The sequence below is a fragment of the Phoxinus phoxinus genome (genome assembly GCF_949152265.1).
Source record: "Phoxinus phoxinus genome assembly, chromosome: 22".
In the NCBI taxonomy this organism is placed as follows: domain Eukaryota; kingdom Metazoa; phylum Chordata; class Actinopteri; order Cypriniformes; family Leuciscidae; genus Phoxinus; species Phoxinus phoxinus.
Genome location: NC_136897.1, coordinates 22,598,881 through 22,615,443, shown reverse-complemented (window position 1 = coordinate 22,615,443; position 16,563 = coordinate 22,598,881). Strand labels below are relative to the sequence as shown.

General features: G+C 38.4%; 2 long non-coding RNA genes across 2 annotated transcripts in view; one reads left to right on the top strand and one right to left on the bottom strand.

Annotated features, from left to right (window-relative positions):
• Window positions 1-1,895, top strand: part of LOC306990479 — a 48,837-nt gene extending 46,942 nt beyond the window's left edge. Inside the window, exon 4 of the long non-coding RNA XR_013795875.1 lies at window positions 1,197-1,895. This is a non-coding gene — a long non-coding RNA (uncharacterized lncRNA). The remainder of the gene's footprint in view (window positions 1-1,196) is intronic.
• Window positions 1,896-7,177: 5,282 nt separating this feature from the next.
• LOC306991102 lies at window positions 7,178-8,126 on the bottom strand. The gene is made up of 3 exons (XR_013796036.1): window positions 8,058-8,126; window positions 7,495-7,605; window positions 7,178-7,291 (listed from the first exon to the last, which is right to left on the bottom strand). It is a non-coding gene; the product is annotated as an uncharacterized lncRNA (long non-coding RNA).
• Window positions 8,127-16,563: the final 8,437 nt, after the last annotated feature.

Genomic DNA, 16,563 nt, shown 5'->3' with positions numbered 1-16,563 from the left:
GACCTTGCGGCGTGATAGACGCGTTTAGCGGGGCGCGACGAACGCATGGAATTGAGCATCTGGCGTGATACAGAGCGGTGTCTCTCTCGATGAATGCTCGATCAACCTCAGCCATCTTGCAAACAGACAACCAAACAAGCCTACACATACACAAACTCTTACATATATATACAGATATGCAATCACCCCCCCCACCCCGAATCCCTCGCCTTCACCGCTTTATACCCCCCGGCCTGGCAGGCGGGTCTGTGACCAGCGCCGAAAGGCTGCAGGACCGGATGGCTGCTTGCCTGTGCTGGGTCACCTCCATCCCCCACTCCCTTCCCCTGTTGCAAGTCTTGTGGGTTCATGTACTGATTATGTGCTAATGTTGCTGAGGTGTTTTTTTCCTGTTCCCAGACTGTACTCCTCACAGGAGCATAGTCTGGGAGTTGCCTTTTTTTCCCCCTCACCTATCCTTATGTTACGCTGTATTATTTTCCTCAATGCTCTGTCTTCCTGTCTTGTCTACCCCATTGTCATATTGTATGTATGTTTGTGTATTATGGACAGGTTGATGGCTAATTTCACTGGTACTTGTGACTAGCGACAATAAAGGCTACTACTACTAACCGCCTAGGACTTGCCCCTCCCACAAGAAGCGAATTTCATCTCGAACGGAACACCGCGAGTGGATTCAAAATGTTCAAGCGTCCAACTAGGCGCGATAGAAGCGAATTTGACACTCAATTCGCGTTCGGTGTGAACGCAGCATTAGACAAAAGCTTACCAACCCCAAACTTTTTAACTGTTGTGTGCATTTTTTTTTCACAATTAATATTGACATTTTTTATTCCAATATTATACATATTTTAGGATGGATTTTCATATTTCAAGATTGAAAGTCTAGGTCTGGTATAAGGGTAAAACAATAAAATCTAAACATTCAATCATTTTTGAAAAGTAGCTCAATTAAATGATGAATGATGCATAACATGTTTCCAAGACAGTTTTAATGTGACCTTTATGTAAAAAAGAAAAAAAGTTGAAACCCCTCGGACATAAAGTGTCTGAAGTTACACCCTATTATCTTCCCTGGCCAGTGTTATGGGTGAAGTGGAAGCTGTTGTAAAGGAGTAGAGAGGAGATAGAACATGACATGTTGAGTGTGTTGAACATATTGGATCATCATGTGGTCTCTAAATACACTCTCACAGGTGCTGGTGGAGGTCAGGAGGGAATAACTGGAGATTTACCAGCCGAGCAACATCAGAGACTGAGGGGGGAAAGGGATGTGTGTGAGGCGGGGCCAGTGCTTCAGGTTTAAACTCGCTTTTAAACCGGGCTTCCACTTTGACAGTGTTTTTTTGCAGTAAATGTTATCTAAGCTTCTTTTGTCCAGCAGAAAGAATGGCTCCCCTTCTTCAGACTATGTCATTTATGAAAAATTCATAAGTGAAAATGTTGAAATGTCAAATGGCAATTTTTGACATTTCTGTTTCAGTCATAAAGACCAAACATGTGATTTGCGTCAAAATGCACATAATGGACGTATGGCAGTGTCCACAGACTATTAATGTTTATACTTTTATGATCATGTGAGCCATACGTGTGTTACATACATCACCCCAAAGTCATTTTTGTTATTTTTTTTTTTTTACATTTAATGTTTCTGTAACATTATATCTTTTCAAGCCATGTTTATCTTTCTTTCTTTTTTATTTATTTCCTTCTTTGTATTGTTGAATCGTGTTTCTGGTTTGTTTAATTAACCTAAAATTTGTCTTATCTAATTATGCATGTTCTGATATTTTTCTTTTAATTTTAATGAAGAGAGTGGGCTGTGAGTTTTTGCTTTGACTTTATGTATCAAAATCTTCGTTAGAATTTATATTCTTTAAAAACTGTTACACTAGTTCCAAATCGTTTGTTTCAAATCTTTATTTTCAATTTAATTTAAAATGGCACTTTTAATTGTGATTATAAGTGCATTAAATTAAATAACATATTTAATATTGTATTATATTATTACATTCAATATGTTCAATGTGTATGTATGTATATATATATATATATATATATATACACATACATATACAGTATATATTGAACACATTGACACAAATATTTCTTATTGTCCGAAAAACAATAAAGGAACAAAATGTTAATATATATTGAAATAATTAAACATCTGAAATATCTGTTTAAATAAATATCTGAGGAGTTACAACATATGAGAGTAGTTTAGTTATCTGGCTCTCTTTTTTAAGCTGCAGTGGCATGTCTTCATGTCTCTGGTTTAAAGGGCTCCCGTGGTGTGTTTTGATAGACTCTGTCAAAGCCTGCGGTTCGAAATTCCTGGAAGAGCAAAACTTCAGAAGAGGGGGGGAAAAAGAAAAAAGGAAATGCCCGAATCCATACCATTTTCCACAGCCGCTAAAGCAAATTAAACCTCTTCCCCTGTAACTCTGCTTTGGGTCAGGCTTTGAGGGGGATGACAAATTACCTCTGAATACACAGATTAAATATTTATTCGCTAAGTCATAATTGGTTTTGTGCAGAAGTGTCTCCAAAAACAGATTTTTAATTTATCGTCGAAGATGGCGAGCGAGATGTGCCCAGGCCGCAGTGGACTTGTGCGAATGGCTGCACGGGGACATATACTGTGTTTTAGATCATTGTAATTACAAATGGCCGCCGCATTTTTTTGCGCAGCTTGCCAGTTGCATTATTCATGGGACGGGAAAGGGTTGTGAGAAACGTGGTCACGTGGCAGATAGACGGTCCTGATCGGGAGATTAACCAGGCACAATCACGAACGTGTCACGCCGGAGCGCACTGCTCATTTTAAAGACATCATATGAAATGATAACGACAGGGCGCATAACGTTCAGGGAGAAACGGCTGCCACTACACGATTCTACCCAAATGGATAGTATACAATGAAAGGTGAAGGACCGATATTTAAGATGTATTGCACACGCTTGCGGGACTCCCAGAGTCACACTGTCTCATGTGAAGGCAGTATGGCTCCTGTGTTTTTAAGATATCAAGGTTTTAGCACATCTGGTGGTGTGGCATCATTGAGTTTATGATCTGAACACTATATGGGATACTACACTCACCGGCCACTAGGTGCACCTTGCTAGTACCGGGTTGGACCCACTTTTGCCTTCAGAACTGCCTTAATTCTTCATGGCAAAGATTCAACAAGGTCCTGGAAACATTCCTCAGAGATTTTGGTTCATATTGACATGATAGCATCACACAGGTGCTGCAGATGTGTCGCCTGCACATCCATTATGCGAATATTTCATTCCGCCACATTCCAAAGGTGCTCTATTAGATTGAGATCTGGTGACTGTGGAGGCCATTTGAGGATAGTGAACTCATTGTCATCTTCAAGTAACCAGTTTGACATTATTTGAGCTTTGTGACATGGTGCTTTATCCTGCTGGAAGTAGCCATCAGAATATGGGTACACTACGGTCCTAAAGGGATGGACATGATCAGCAACAATACTCAGGTAGGCTGTGCCATTTAAATGGTGCTCAATTGGAACTAAGGGGCCCGAAGTGTGCCAAGAAAATATCCTCCACTCCATTACACCACCAGCAGCCTCAGCCATTGATACAATGCAGGATGGGTCCATCCATGCTTCCAAGTTGTTTACGCCAAATTCTGACCCTACCATCTGAATGTCGCTGGAGAAATCGAGACTCATCAAACCAGTCAATGTTTTTCCAATCTTCTATTGTCCTAAACTGTAGCCTTTGTTTTGTAGCCAAAGTTTGACGTGTTGTGTGTTCAGAGATGCTCTTCTGCAGACCTCAGTTGTAACAAGTGGTTATTTGAGTTACTGTTACCTTTCTGTCAGCTCGAACCAGTCTGGCCATTCTCCTCTGACCTCTGGCATTAACAAGGAATTTAAATTTTTGCGTGAAAATCCCAGTAGATTAGCAGTTTCTGAAATACTCAGACCAGCCCGTCTGGCACCAACAACCATACCACATTCAAAGTTACTTAATCACTCAGTTTGAACTTCAGTAGATCATCTTGACCACTTCTACATGCTTTAATCTTTGAGGTGCTGCCATGTGATTGGCTGATTAGATATTTGCGTTTATGAGCAGTACAGGTGTACCTAATAAAGTGGCTGTTGAGTGTGTGGTTGCATCCAAAATAGCATGCTTTACTACTATATATTAGGTGAAAAAAAGTATGTGACAAAATAAGTATGTCCGAATTCACACTACTCATAAAAGAGTGGGCAATAAGTACCTGGATGACCTACTTCTTCCGGCAAGATTCTGGATACTTTACTATCCCATGAGTTTCCATATTTTCATGGTTTCCACAAAAATATTAAGCAGCATAATTTTCAAATAAATGGAGTCTTGCATTTAAACTTTCAAAAACATCTTTAAACATAAAAAAAAAAGTTTCCGACCCCAAACTTCTTTTACACTAAAAGAATTTGGTGTAGAAACAATTTCCGCTCATACATTTCACAATTAATTACAGAGAAACGACAAAGAACACATTGATTTAAACATTACATTTTAAAGTAGAAATACTGGCGTAGTATTTTCCTGTAAATAAATACTCCAATAACTATACCACGACTTCACTTTTTTAAAGTGATGGTGTAATTATTAAACAGCAAAATTGTAAAATCTAATATGCACACCGGCGTTTTGGCCATGTGTCCATTTGTGACAACTTGCCTCGATCTCTGAAATATATCTTGGAAATGTCTAAATTAACTTTAAAATGAGCTGGTCTTTTCTGCAGCTGCTGGTTGGTTAAACTGGTTACTGTAATGAATGTAGCTGTCATGACGTCCCCTCACAGACCCCACTTCGACATGTAGCTGGGATACTGGGACGCTCTCAGTCATTACTCTATGACAAGAGAAGAACAGTGAGGGCTTGAGAGAGGATGTATTACACATCTCCCCGTGGGGTCTGAATTAGATTAATTTGAGCCCGGGCCGGGTTTGAAGAGATCCTTTCAGTGAATTAAGATGGAAATGGATTCCTTTCATGAGTGGGCGTAAAAAAAAAATTCATTGTGATACGGAGCTGATCTGAAGTCTGGGAGTGAATCTCTGTGTGAAGTGATGAATGTCCTCCTGTCCTTTTGAAGGAGCGAGACACAAAGCATCACAATAAAGTCAAACAACAAATTGCACTGTTAGCCCGGACAAGTTGAATCTACTTAAAAAATGTGAGCAAACTGGTTGCCCTAAAATATTTCAGTAATGGTAACTTTAAAAAATCAAGTTGATTTAACTTAAAATCCTTTGTAATATCAATTACTTTGCAGTTAGTACACATAGTATATTTAAGTTCAATGTACTTGCCCGTATACTTAAAAAATGTGAGCAAACTGGTTGCCCTAAAAAAATTAAGTAATGTGTACTTGATAACTTCAGTAAAATTAAAAAAAAAGCAAGCAAATAATTTTCTCTCTCTTTTTATTTCAATTGAAACATTTTCATTTCAAAATACAACAGTGAAGAAACAATTTCTAGCCTTCAAGTTTAAGAGGTTTCTAACTTTTGTAATAAGACTGTCTACTCAGAAACTAGCTGTGGACTTTCTGAATCCAGGCATAGGATTCCCACTGGAATTTGGTGGTATGAGTCCTGGTCATTGACATCCTAACAAAGAAACAGATTGACACGGCATTATAATGACAGTAAGATAATACTGTGTTGTCAACTAAAATGTATATCCAATACAATGTAATACAATGTAAACTACACTGAAATGCATTAAAAAAAAAGTTATCACTTTCTTCATTAACTGGATATTTTACACACTTTCAGCCCCAGTTGTGCACAAGCTTTTATGGTTAACTGCCAAGCCACATTCACTGCACTTTTGCTACAAATACTTGTAATGTATAAATCCATTTATGGTAGCACTGTACTTCAAAATCAAAAGACATTAGTAAAAGGTATTACTTTCAGTTGTACTTAAAGGCTTCGTTCACCCAAAAATTTTAATTCAGCCATTAATTACTCACCCTCACATCATTCCAAACCTGTAAGACTTTCGTTCATCTTCAGAACACAATAAATATATTTTTGAAAGATATTCAATATCTTTGAAATCTGAGAGTTTTCTGTTCCTCCATTGACATTCTGCAAAACTATCACTTTCAAGATCCATAAAGGTAAAACCTCATTAAAGTAATCCATATGACTCCAGTGGTTTAACCAAAATTTTATGAAGTAATGTGAATGCTTGGTGTGCACTAAAATAATAAAATGTTGTTATTTACAAAATATATATTTCCAATGCACATTCACAAGAGCACCATGACGCATGGTTAAACCACTGGAGTCACATGGATTATTTTACTGATGTCTTTACAACCGTTCTAGGGCTTGGAAGTGGTAGTTGCGTAGACTGTCACTGAAGGGACATACAGAAACCCTCAGATTTCATTTGTGTTTGAAAGATGAACGAAAGTCTTACAGGTTTGGTAGGACATGAGGGTATGAGTAATTAATGACCAAAGAATGAGTAATGAATTTTTATTTCTGGGTGAATTAATCCTTTAAACTGCAGAAATAAATATTTTATTTTGAGCCTATTTCACATTTGAAGACAAATATTTTCAGTTTTTCATTTCATTAACCAATATTACAGATATTCCGAAATATTAAAAATACTGAAAATAAATGTCTGGGAGATACTGATAAACTATTCTGAACATTAGTAGCAGACAGGACTCTAATGGTAACAGTAACATTTAAAACCTATTAAAAACTTACAGAGCAGGTCTTAAAGAATGCAGAAGGGTCATCCCCCAAAATGACCGGCAGTCCACGAAGGCAAAGGGACCGAACATCTGTTGGCTTGGTGGTCTGGAAGATATTGGAGATATTGAAGTTTGTTAGGGATGCTCACCCAAATTTCCCCCAAATTTGTCAGATTTTGGTAAGTAAAGAACAGGGCAAGACAAGATGACAAACAGGAAAGGAGAGAGCAGAGAATGGAGGAGTAAAGGAAAAAAGACAAAACAAGAAAAGTGGAAGAGTATAGTGGAGAGGACATGAGAAAGAAATTTGAGATTTAAGAATGGAAAGAAAAAGAAAGTGAAGTCCAGAGGAAAGAGGAGAAGAAATTAGAGAAATTACAATAGGAAAAAGAGAGGGTAGACTGATGTAGACAAGTAAACCCACCTTTGTCTGGCGTAAAAGCTCAGCCAAAATCAGATTTGGAGAGTAATGATCAAGTGCATCAAAGAAGTTCTCTCTGAGATTTTTCCCCACCACTCTGTTGAACTCATAATAAACCTAAATAAAGGTAAACATAGCAAACAATATTGGCTGTCACCACATCTATGACCACAACATGATTTCAGTCACAGTTTATGACCTAAGTGGTCATAAATACCCATTTTCATTTATACATATGTTTATTCAAATACTCAATTTAAAAAATTAAAAACGTAGCAAAATGTACGTTTTTTTTCTAACTTAAGCTTAAATTCACTCACCAGATTAAGTAAACTGTGGTCGGTCGTCGTGTCTCACTGGAAATCTCGTTGTATCTGTGTCGAACATGCAGGGGTTAAAATGGGACCGCCGTGCACGAGTGAGAAAACCACCTAGTTAACAAGTGAAAATGTCACGACCTGTTTAAAGCATGTTATTGCTCACAAACAGCCCCTCAATAAAATAAAATAAAAACTCAAACCAATAACGTTAAATAGACGAAAAAAGTCAGATTAATTCGCCAGGAGATCGAGCGGGCTTCGTGTTCGCTGCACTCAAGTGAAAATGGTTTTATGGGGCATATTTTTGTCCCAAACGGTTTAAAACAATGTTTATAACGTTACACTACTCACAAACATCATTTTGATGGAGAGAGAGAGAAAAAACCAAATGAACAGACGAAACTATGTCTGCTAAATTCGCCTGTGTTTCAAGTTCAAGCGGGGCTAACGTTAGTGAAAAGAAGTCCAAAATTACTTAAAACAACGTTTTCACAACTCAAATAATAATCGGTGAAAAATAGAAACAATAAACCTGACTAAAACATTTGTTTTAAACTACTTACCAACAGCTCTACGAATTTGCATGCACTTTTCAACCACGAGAGAAAATGGCGTTGCTTGCCTGACTTGAAGCAACTGTGTGTGCGTGCGTCACGTGTTTGTGTCCTTGTGGCGAGTGGGGGTAAGGGGCGTGGTCAGTACACAAACTCTACAATTTTAATCCATTAAACTTAAAGTTTTCCACACATTCAAATATGTCTACAAAAGTAGTAGAATTCACTTACATTTTTATAGTAATGCATTCAAAATTAAATAATTTAAGTGTACTGTAATTAAATTGTTAATTAGATATAAAATCCGGGCTAACAGTGTGGATAGTTTAATTTGAATGTTTTGTATTCAAAATTGGATGTTCATTGGGGTCATCAAAGAAAGTAAATCAAAGGAAAAAAGTGTCTGACTACTTGTAGACAAGTCACCCTGTTACCAAATGTGTACAAATGTTACATTCATGTGAATCTGCTTTCTAGCATCACTACCGTTAAATACATTTAGCCCAAATTAAGCTGTAGTTCAAATGCAGTACCAAATGTTGATTTTAATTATTGATACAGTAAACATATATGTATCATACAAATATTTGATGAATATGTTTTTTTTTTTTCTCACAATAGTTTAAAGCAACAAGTTTGATAAGTTTGAGATTTGTACCAAAAAGTAATGGGACACGGAAGTTGGTTAATATGGATTTTGCAGGAGTGCATGAGGAAGTAAAAACTGCATTACCCATGATGCAGAAAATTCCACCATATTCCATCAGAGATTAAAAACAAAAACATATTTTTTGCTCCGCCCACTCACATGAAGCAATGTAAATGATGTAATCGAATCGGTCTCTCTACGCTCTCAAAATACTTAAATATACATGCATATTTTGCAATAGTTTTCAATTTCTCGCATCATTTTTAATTTGATTATGCTGTTTGCAATGCTTCATGGGATTGTAGTTCTTTCTCTAAAACCATTAAGTACACAGTCTTGTACCTTTTTCCTTTTGTCTGATTTTCAAATTGATTGTTTTAATTCAAATCAAAGTTTGTGGTGTTCTGATTCACCTCATAGCTGGTTGGTTTGGTTCATGGCTTATAATGCTTTAACGAAGACTTGAAATCTTTCTGGGTGAAATTAATGGAAAAATACTGGAATCAACGTCACTCAAAAAGTGGGTGGGCACTGTTGTGCTTTACCACAGATTACACTGCCCATCCAATCAGATTTCAGATTTGAGACTCTCTGTTTATAAAGAATATTTTATTGTCCTTCATTGTGGCCATGGTACATTGTGTGCAGTACAAAGGCTGTTATTCCTGCTGGAATACTTGAAGTGCCCCTCTGGAAACAGACACAGGGACAGATGGAACTGCCAGACTATTTGGCAACTGAGTGAGAGAAAGAAAGAGAAAGAAAGAAAGAATTGTAATGTTTATTATGTGTCATCTGGCAAATTTGTATTTATTAAGTAGATATAGTGTTCTTTGCTTGGGTTATGCTTTATGAGGCATAGAGATTTCCGTTCAGGTCCACTGCTTATTAACACAATGCACAAAGTTTTCTTATTAGCATCTGTCGGGCTGTGAATTCTGAGAGGTGTCTCGTTTCCAAGGTCTCAGTCACATGACAACAGGTTTCTCATTATGCTGTACACAGTTCATTAAACTCTCCCTCACACACACATACAGATACGCAGTATTATTATTAAGGCTAATTCAAAACCAACATAAGCGCTTCCAGTGATGTACACATATTGGATTTTCATTATTAAGAGAGTCTGTCCGTGAGGTCGTGACTGCCCGCGAATGAAAGGTGAACGTGCGTGGCCGGTGGGTTATTGAGAGCGGCGCTGTCATTGGTCGAGGGGAAATTCTCAGCGCTCTCCTCCCCTCATATCTTGCCCATGACTGTCATACTCTCTGCCATCTGTGAGACCTCAGCAGCTGGACAGTAAAACCATTGCTCATAAAAACACCTTCTGCTCTCAACTTTTTCTCTCTCTCTCATCCCTCTGTCACATTCTTTCTCTCTTTTTTGAGTTGTTTCCAACGCTTTCTCATGTCACTCCACGCGTCAACTATGCCGTGGAACAAACCTGATGACACATTTCCAAACCCAGGATCCAGCAGTTGAACAGCAAATAAAAAGCGAGGTTTGAATGGCTCAGTGACGTCGAGAGATTTCCAAAGCGATTAGACCTGCCATTTTGAATCAGATTCGACTGAATTGAATCTAGACCTACAGTAGCTAATGCAAGACACGTCCGTGCACATGACCCTCTCTAACCCCACTCAAGACATCCCATATTCATTATGCATTGATTACAGCCTCCTGTTTAATAGACTCATTTACCTCTGTCCCCCTAAAGGACTGTATTGATTTTTATGAAAAGGAATTAAATGGGCTGTATTGGTTGCGCCCCGTGGCAGAATGAAGGGTTTGCAGAATTAAATGGTTCACAATCGCACAATTATGGGAATGACAATTATCTCGCTACATCCATATATTCAAACTTGTTTGCCCTCTGGGTAGAAACAATAGATTACTTCATTAGGCCACGGAAGAGAACTGGCACAAAGGCGGCGACTGCTTTTTCCCCCCCTAATTCTTTTCTTTTTGTTCCACCAGACGAAGGTTACAAACGTTCTCTCGTTCTGACTTCTCTCTGACAGTTTTATCTGTCTTTACGAGGACTATGGTTTGCCTGGAAAGGCCTCTAATGTATTAAATGAGTCATTTAGTAATGCAGTACAGGATCGTGGTGATTCATTCTAATGTATTCAACCTCAGAGATGTCCTTGTTGTGTGAGGAATAATCGCTGTCTCAGGGATACATAAAGGCATTTGTTCCGCACCTGATTTAATCCATGCAGTCGCTGTAATTATTAGGTGTTGAACTGCTTCAAACGAGATCAGTGATGAATACCAGGGTTCCAGTGCTGCATTTGGCTCAATGGCTTCAAGTTACATTAGATGATCAAAGTTTAAAAATAAATAAATGACTTTTAATTATTAGGTGCATTAAGGGAAAATCTTTGCACTCAGTTGTAGTCGTTGAACTGAAGTTTGCCTTTTATTCTTTGAACTCATTGTTCTTTATTGTGGAAGCCCATTTCTGCCTCGGGGGAAAAAATAAAAGATCCTATTGTGAGAGAATTTAAAAGAAAGTGTCACATTGTGAGGAATAAAGTATGGAGTTGAGTGTTGCTACTATTGACTCTCAATATTCTGACTCGCAGTGGTTTAATTTGTCTAGTAATAATACCCAACATTATTTATACTCACAGATAATAAGAGAATTCATTATTTCTTACTTTCAAATGTTTGTGAAAGGAATGAAAAGTCATCCTAGAGTTTCATTTTCTTCACATCTAAAATTGTATATTGCGTTAATTGATGGTGGTAGAATAAAATGCCATTTATCTTGCTAATGATAATTTCATAGCTAGCTTTTTATGTATTTCTTTTTTTTTTTTTTTTACAAAAAAAAAATTATAATAATAATTTTCACACCAGCATTTCTGTTTAGAGTATTATAATTTTAAATATGCAACACTGTTCTTTTGCCAGATTTCATTGTTTAAGATTGAACATCTGGGTCTGCGACAAGGGTAAAAACAATACAATATGTACAAAAGTAATTTGAAAAGTAAATGCAGAAGGCATGAAAAAGCTGTCATAGATGTCAAAGATGTTAGTTTCATCAACCCATGGGACAAGTGCAGATGAAGAAACATCCAATTGAGAGATATTAATTACCTTTTTTTTCATGCTTTACCCAGGCGTGTTCATATATCTACTTTAATAAAATTATCTTTCGTCTGTAGATGAAGCTGATACCAATTCAAAGACCCCATTGTGACATTTGCCACAACGCCTTTCCTACGCAGAGCCTTTTAGATGTATTGATTCAATTAAGGTTGCCATATTACCCCTGGGTACGTATAATACGTTTAATATTTACACGGGAGAGGGGGCGTATGATAAACAATACGTCAAACACGCTTGCAAAGTTTTCTTGTTCACCCACACACACCTAATTTCAAGTATGATCGGTTTAAAGAGAGATGTGTTCATAACCAACAGTAGCCCGCAGCCAAATCTTGACAATCCATATGAGAATATGCCCGCATTTGATATTTACAGTGCACTACAAAGGTGTTTGGGGCTGTCAGCGCATTACCTGAAGATGTTTAATGCTCGTGACAGTCCAATTAGTCAACAGCGAGCAGGAATATAATTGCTTTTTTGAGCGTTCAAATTAAGTTCTCTCCTAATCTCTTCGGCTGTATTGATCGCGCTGAGCAGGAACAAACAGTCAGCCAATGGCGAGCCACTCTGGAGCAGCAAAAGGTGCTTGTTCCTCCAGCACCCATAGCGTCTGTCTGCCCCGCGCTGATTTCTATCTTGCCAACAACAGATAAACCCCAAGGCCTCTCAAAATGGAGAGAGAAAGTGAAAACTCGTACTGACGCCCAGACCTCCAAAGGGCAAAACAACATCCAGGAGTTTGAGAGCCTCACCTGTGCTTCAGCGTTTAGTCTCATACTGTATTTTTTAACGGTTGTTTACCCTGCTAGCCTCGAGCGATCTCCGTCTACACGGCGTACAGCTTGCCACCTGCTGACATTCAGCATCTGAAGATCGCATCTCATGTAAATATTCATGTAGACTCATGCATGCACCGCGATCACCATATTCATGCACAATTAAAGGGTCTCGTTGTTCAGATGAACCTGATCAGGTCTGCGGATGACCAGATAAGCCCTGGTCGGCTCACATCTCAATTGGTCAGCGTTATTCATTATTAGACAATTGTCACGGTCTTAGCGTGGACGGAGACGGTCTTTCCTGCAGACGTCAGGACTTGCAGGCCTTCTTTTTAGATTACCATATTAATATATACAGTATTCGCCCACACTTAATAAACATGACAGCTAACGCATTACCAACGATTCCTGCTTTCAAGACAAATCACTCATCCGTGACCCATTCGTGACCTGTCGCTGACATCGTAATCCTCGGATTGCAGAAATTCATTAATAGTGTCTGTGACTAATGCAGAGCGTCCTAATGCCAAATAAATCGCAGGCAAATGAGAAACCAGTGGCGGAGAAGGTTCAAAGACAATTAACGGGTGTCAAAGCAACAAGGTGAGGGTGAATCACCTTCAATGGCCTTTTTCCTCATTTAATGCAGTTTTTGAAGTCCCTCTCGCCCTCATGCTTTCCTTTAAAGAAATTCAATATTTTACTTGTCAGTTGGTCATTTTTTAAAAACCATTCATTTATTTTTTCATTTGCAGTGTCTCTGTGGTGCAATCAAAACATGTTTGTTTGAGTATCTGACCAGCAACAACAGCTCAACCAATAGCGGTAGTTTGGGGGCGGGGCTGTCTGTTTGGATGGCCAGTAGTAGAAGAGGGGAGTGTTAACAAAAAACCTTTTAAAACACTATTTAAACCACTGGCATGAACTTTAAAGCAAAAGTTGCAGATTTTCAGGAAAAAAAAGAGACGAGCAGAGATTAAAGTGACAGACTAAGGGAAACAAGGAGAAATATAATACATTTAGGATGGTAGAATGAAAAGATAAGGAAATAACTCACTGTATTGGTACGCTTAGGTTCATCTTTCTTTATTTCTCCTTGTCCCCTTTACATTTTCTCCTCTGTCTCCACTCCTTTTAAGCTTTATTTTCCACCAAATATTCTACTTTCACGATTCACCTACAATTCCTCTAACCTACTCTTCCATGTAAAGTCATTAAAAAGTGTTTTTTCTTTTTACTGCATCAACTGTATTATAATAAAAGACATACGTTTTTAATTAAATGATGTGTTTTTTTTTATGTTAAGTGAAATAAATGGCATCATGACAACACTGCTTATGACAAAGTAATTCAAGAACCCCTTAAATTGTATGTTGTTTGAAAAAAAAAAAAAGTTTGAATATATGTCGACTATGTAATGGCTGTCAAAGGAAATGGCTTGCTCTCAAAAAAGGTGTAGTTCCAACATCTACCAGTTGGCTATCATTTTGAACAGCTTTATCAGTTTTATAGTCTTTCTTTTATCTCAGGAATGTTTATTTTCTGCCTATTTTTCCTTGTCTTTTTTTTTTTTTTTCTCTGTGGGGCAACTTGAAAAACACGAAGTTGTGTGAGTGTGTGTATTTGTGTCTCCTTGGGTGATATATGAATGCAGTGGTGCAGATCAAAACAATTATTTCCTTGGTCAGGCTACGCTTGACATAAAAAAACGTGTCAGAAAATTCATTCAGTCTGCGTAATTAATAATGCTGTAAAAAAAAAATATTCTCCTGAACCCTGTTGTCCTACGGGAGAGGGGCGTTAATAATTTTTCTCCTTAATTAGTGGTCTGGAATTGTATCTGATTAACTTGCAAAACATCCCATTGGCTCATTAAATTTGGACTGCAGCGATCTTAATACATTGCACCAGTGACCAGTCACTGAATAATTTACAATATTAAACAAGAATGACAAGCCCGATACCAGTTGGTGTAAATGTATTTCCCTGCTATCTGATTGATGCAGTGATTCAGTGTTGGGCTTTTATATTAGTCTGCCAATGGCAATTTATCCCACAATGCAGATGCAATGGTTGTTAAACATGCAGTCGCAAACTGTTTACACTTTTGGACTGTTGCTATGAACTAATGTCAGTGCCAAAACTTTTGATTTGGTTAATTATTCAAAGGAGCACTTAGCAAGAGGTCACCACATGTTCTGTGTGCATCTCTTGCCAGGTTAAAAATGTTTGCCTTCTGAGGTCCTAATAAGTTTATAAGACTTATAGACACTTTTGTCATTTTACCTAAAAATGTATCTTGCAGTGGTAACATCTAATTACTGCCTTTATTCAATTCACAGAAAATCATTAATATTATTGAGTAAATCAATTGACACTGGATTACACCAGTGGTTATTTTTTGGTCTTGCCTCCCTTTGAAACTATTAACAACATATAAAAAAAAAACATTACATATACATTTTCCAGTTTTTCTTTGACTTGAAATGATTTCCATTTTGTAGCCTAATATTTTTCATATGAAAGATTTGTCAGTCTGTACAGTCAGTTAGTTCAGCATTTAAATGCCATCCACAAGACGATTCCCGTCAAACTGAAGAGCTAATTTTACGTCCCATGTGCCTTTATTGTGTTTACACACGTTCTGCTGTCTTTCAGCTGGAAATATACAGTGGTGGAGGGAGGAGGATGGGGGGTGGGGGGTAGCCCTTTCAAAGCACATTGATTTTTGGATCTTTGGAGACGGCCCCTCTCGCCCGCTCTTTAAACAGTTCGCGCTCACTTTCAAGTCTCTCTTCGCCGTTGAGAGGGATATGTGACGGTTCTACCCAGCATTCCCGCTTTCCGTCTCACCTCAGAAAGGCAGGTTCAAAACCATTTCGGAGCGAGAGAGGGGGTTAATGGCATGGCTCTCAGCTCGTCTCTCAGGGCAGACACTGAATGGCTCAGTTGACACAACTCTCATCTCTCCCAAGTGGCTGAAACAATCTGCTTGGAGGATATTTGAGGGCTAAATCAAGTTATCATTGTGCTGCCGCTTCTCAGTAAAAATTGGGCGGCGTGAAGCTAAAATGGCAGATTTTAGTGGGGGGGCGGTGGAGCAGAGAGGTCTGGAGGTGTTTCTCTGCGGGTACAAGGAGTTATGCCGGCGCCGGGTGAACTTCAGACAGCTATTTGTCCAGGCAAGAGCGATGAGAGGATTGGCTGTGCGAGGGATGAGAAGGAATAGCTTTCAAATCTATTTACCTTTAGGTGTGAAAAATAAATGGAAGTGAGAGACAAAGGAGAGAAAAGCAGCTCGAGGTGTGAATGAATCTGAAACATATACGTGCAGTTATGAGTGCGCTGTAAAAACCATGCAAGAGTACCAAACACATTATGAAAATAATGAATCATTAGGATGATTGTGAATTAGTTTTCATTAATCGAATGTGTCTCAGACAGGAAAGGCACCTTGGACTATTTCTCTTGTCAAACTGCACAAAAACCGCACTTCTGGAGTCTGTTTTGGGAATTATATAACTGTTAGACTAGAATTTATTTGCAAGGTGGTAAAGAAATTAATGACTTCATGTTCTATCAGAATTTTCGTAAATATTAGTTTCCTTGTCTGAAGTTTGAAATGAACACCCTCTTAAGTTAAATTTAATACTGGGAAACTCTTAGATCATTTTGATAGCCTGAGGCCCTGTCCCAAGTGGCACCCTAAACACTCGCGGTCTTCTTACGAGTCCGCACTTTCGTGACATAACGCCGTTTTGCCTGTCGGCAAGATGTCTGGCAGAAGTGTGCATCGAGGGCGCATATCGACCGCAAAGTGGGACACCCTACTGTCTCATGGACTTAACGGACACGTGCGCACGGCAGCCATTGAGCCATTGCGCACATAGTAGACAAGTCCACACGACCGAAAGTGCATATGAAGTGTGCCATTTGGGACAGGGCCTGAGTTTCCGGGTTAGCCGAA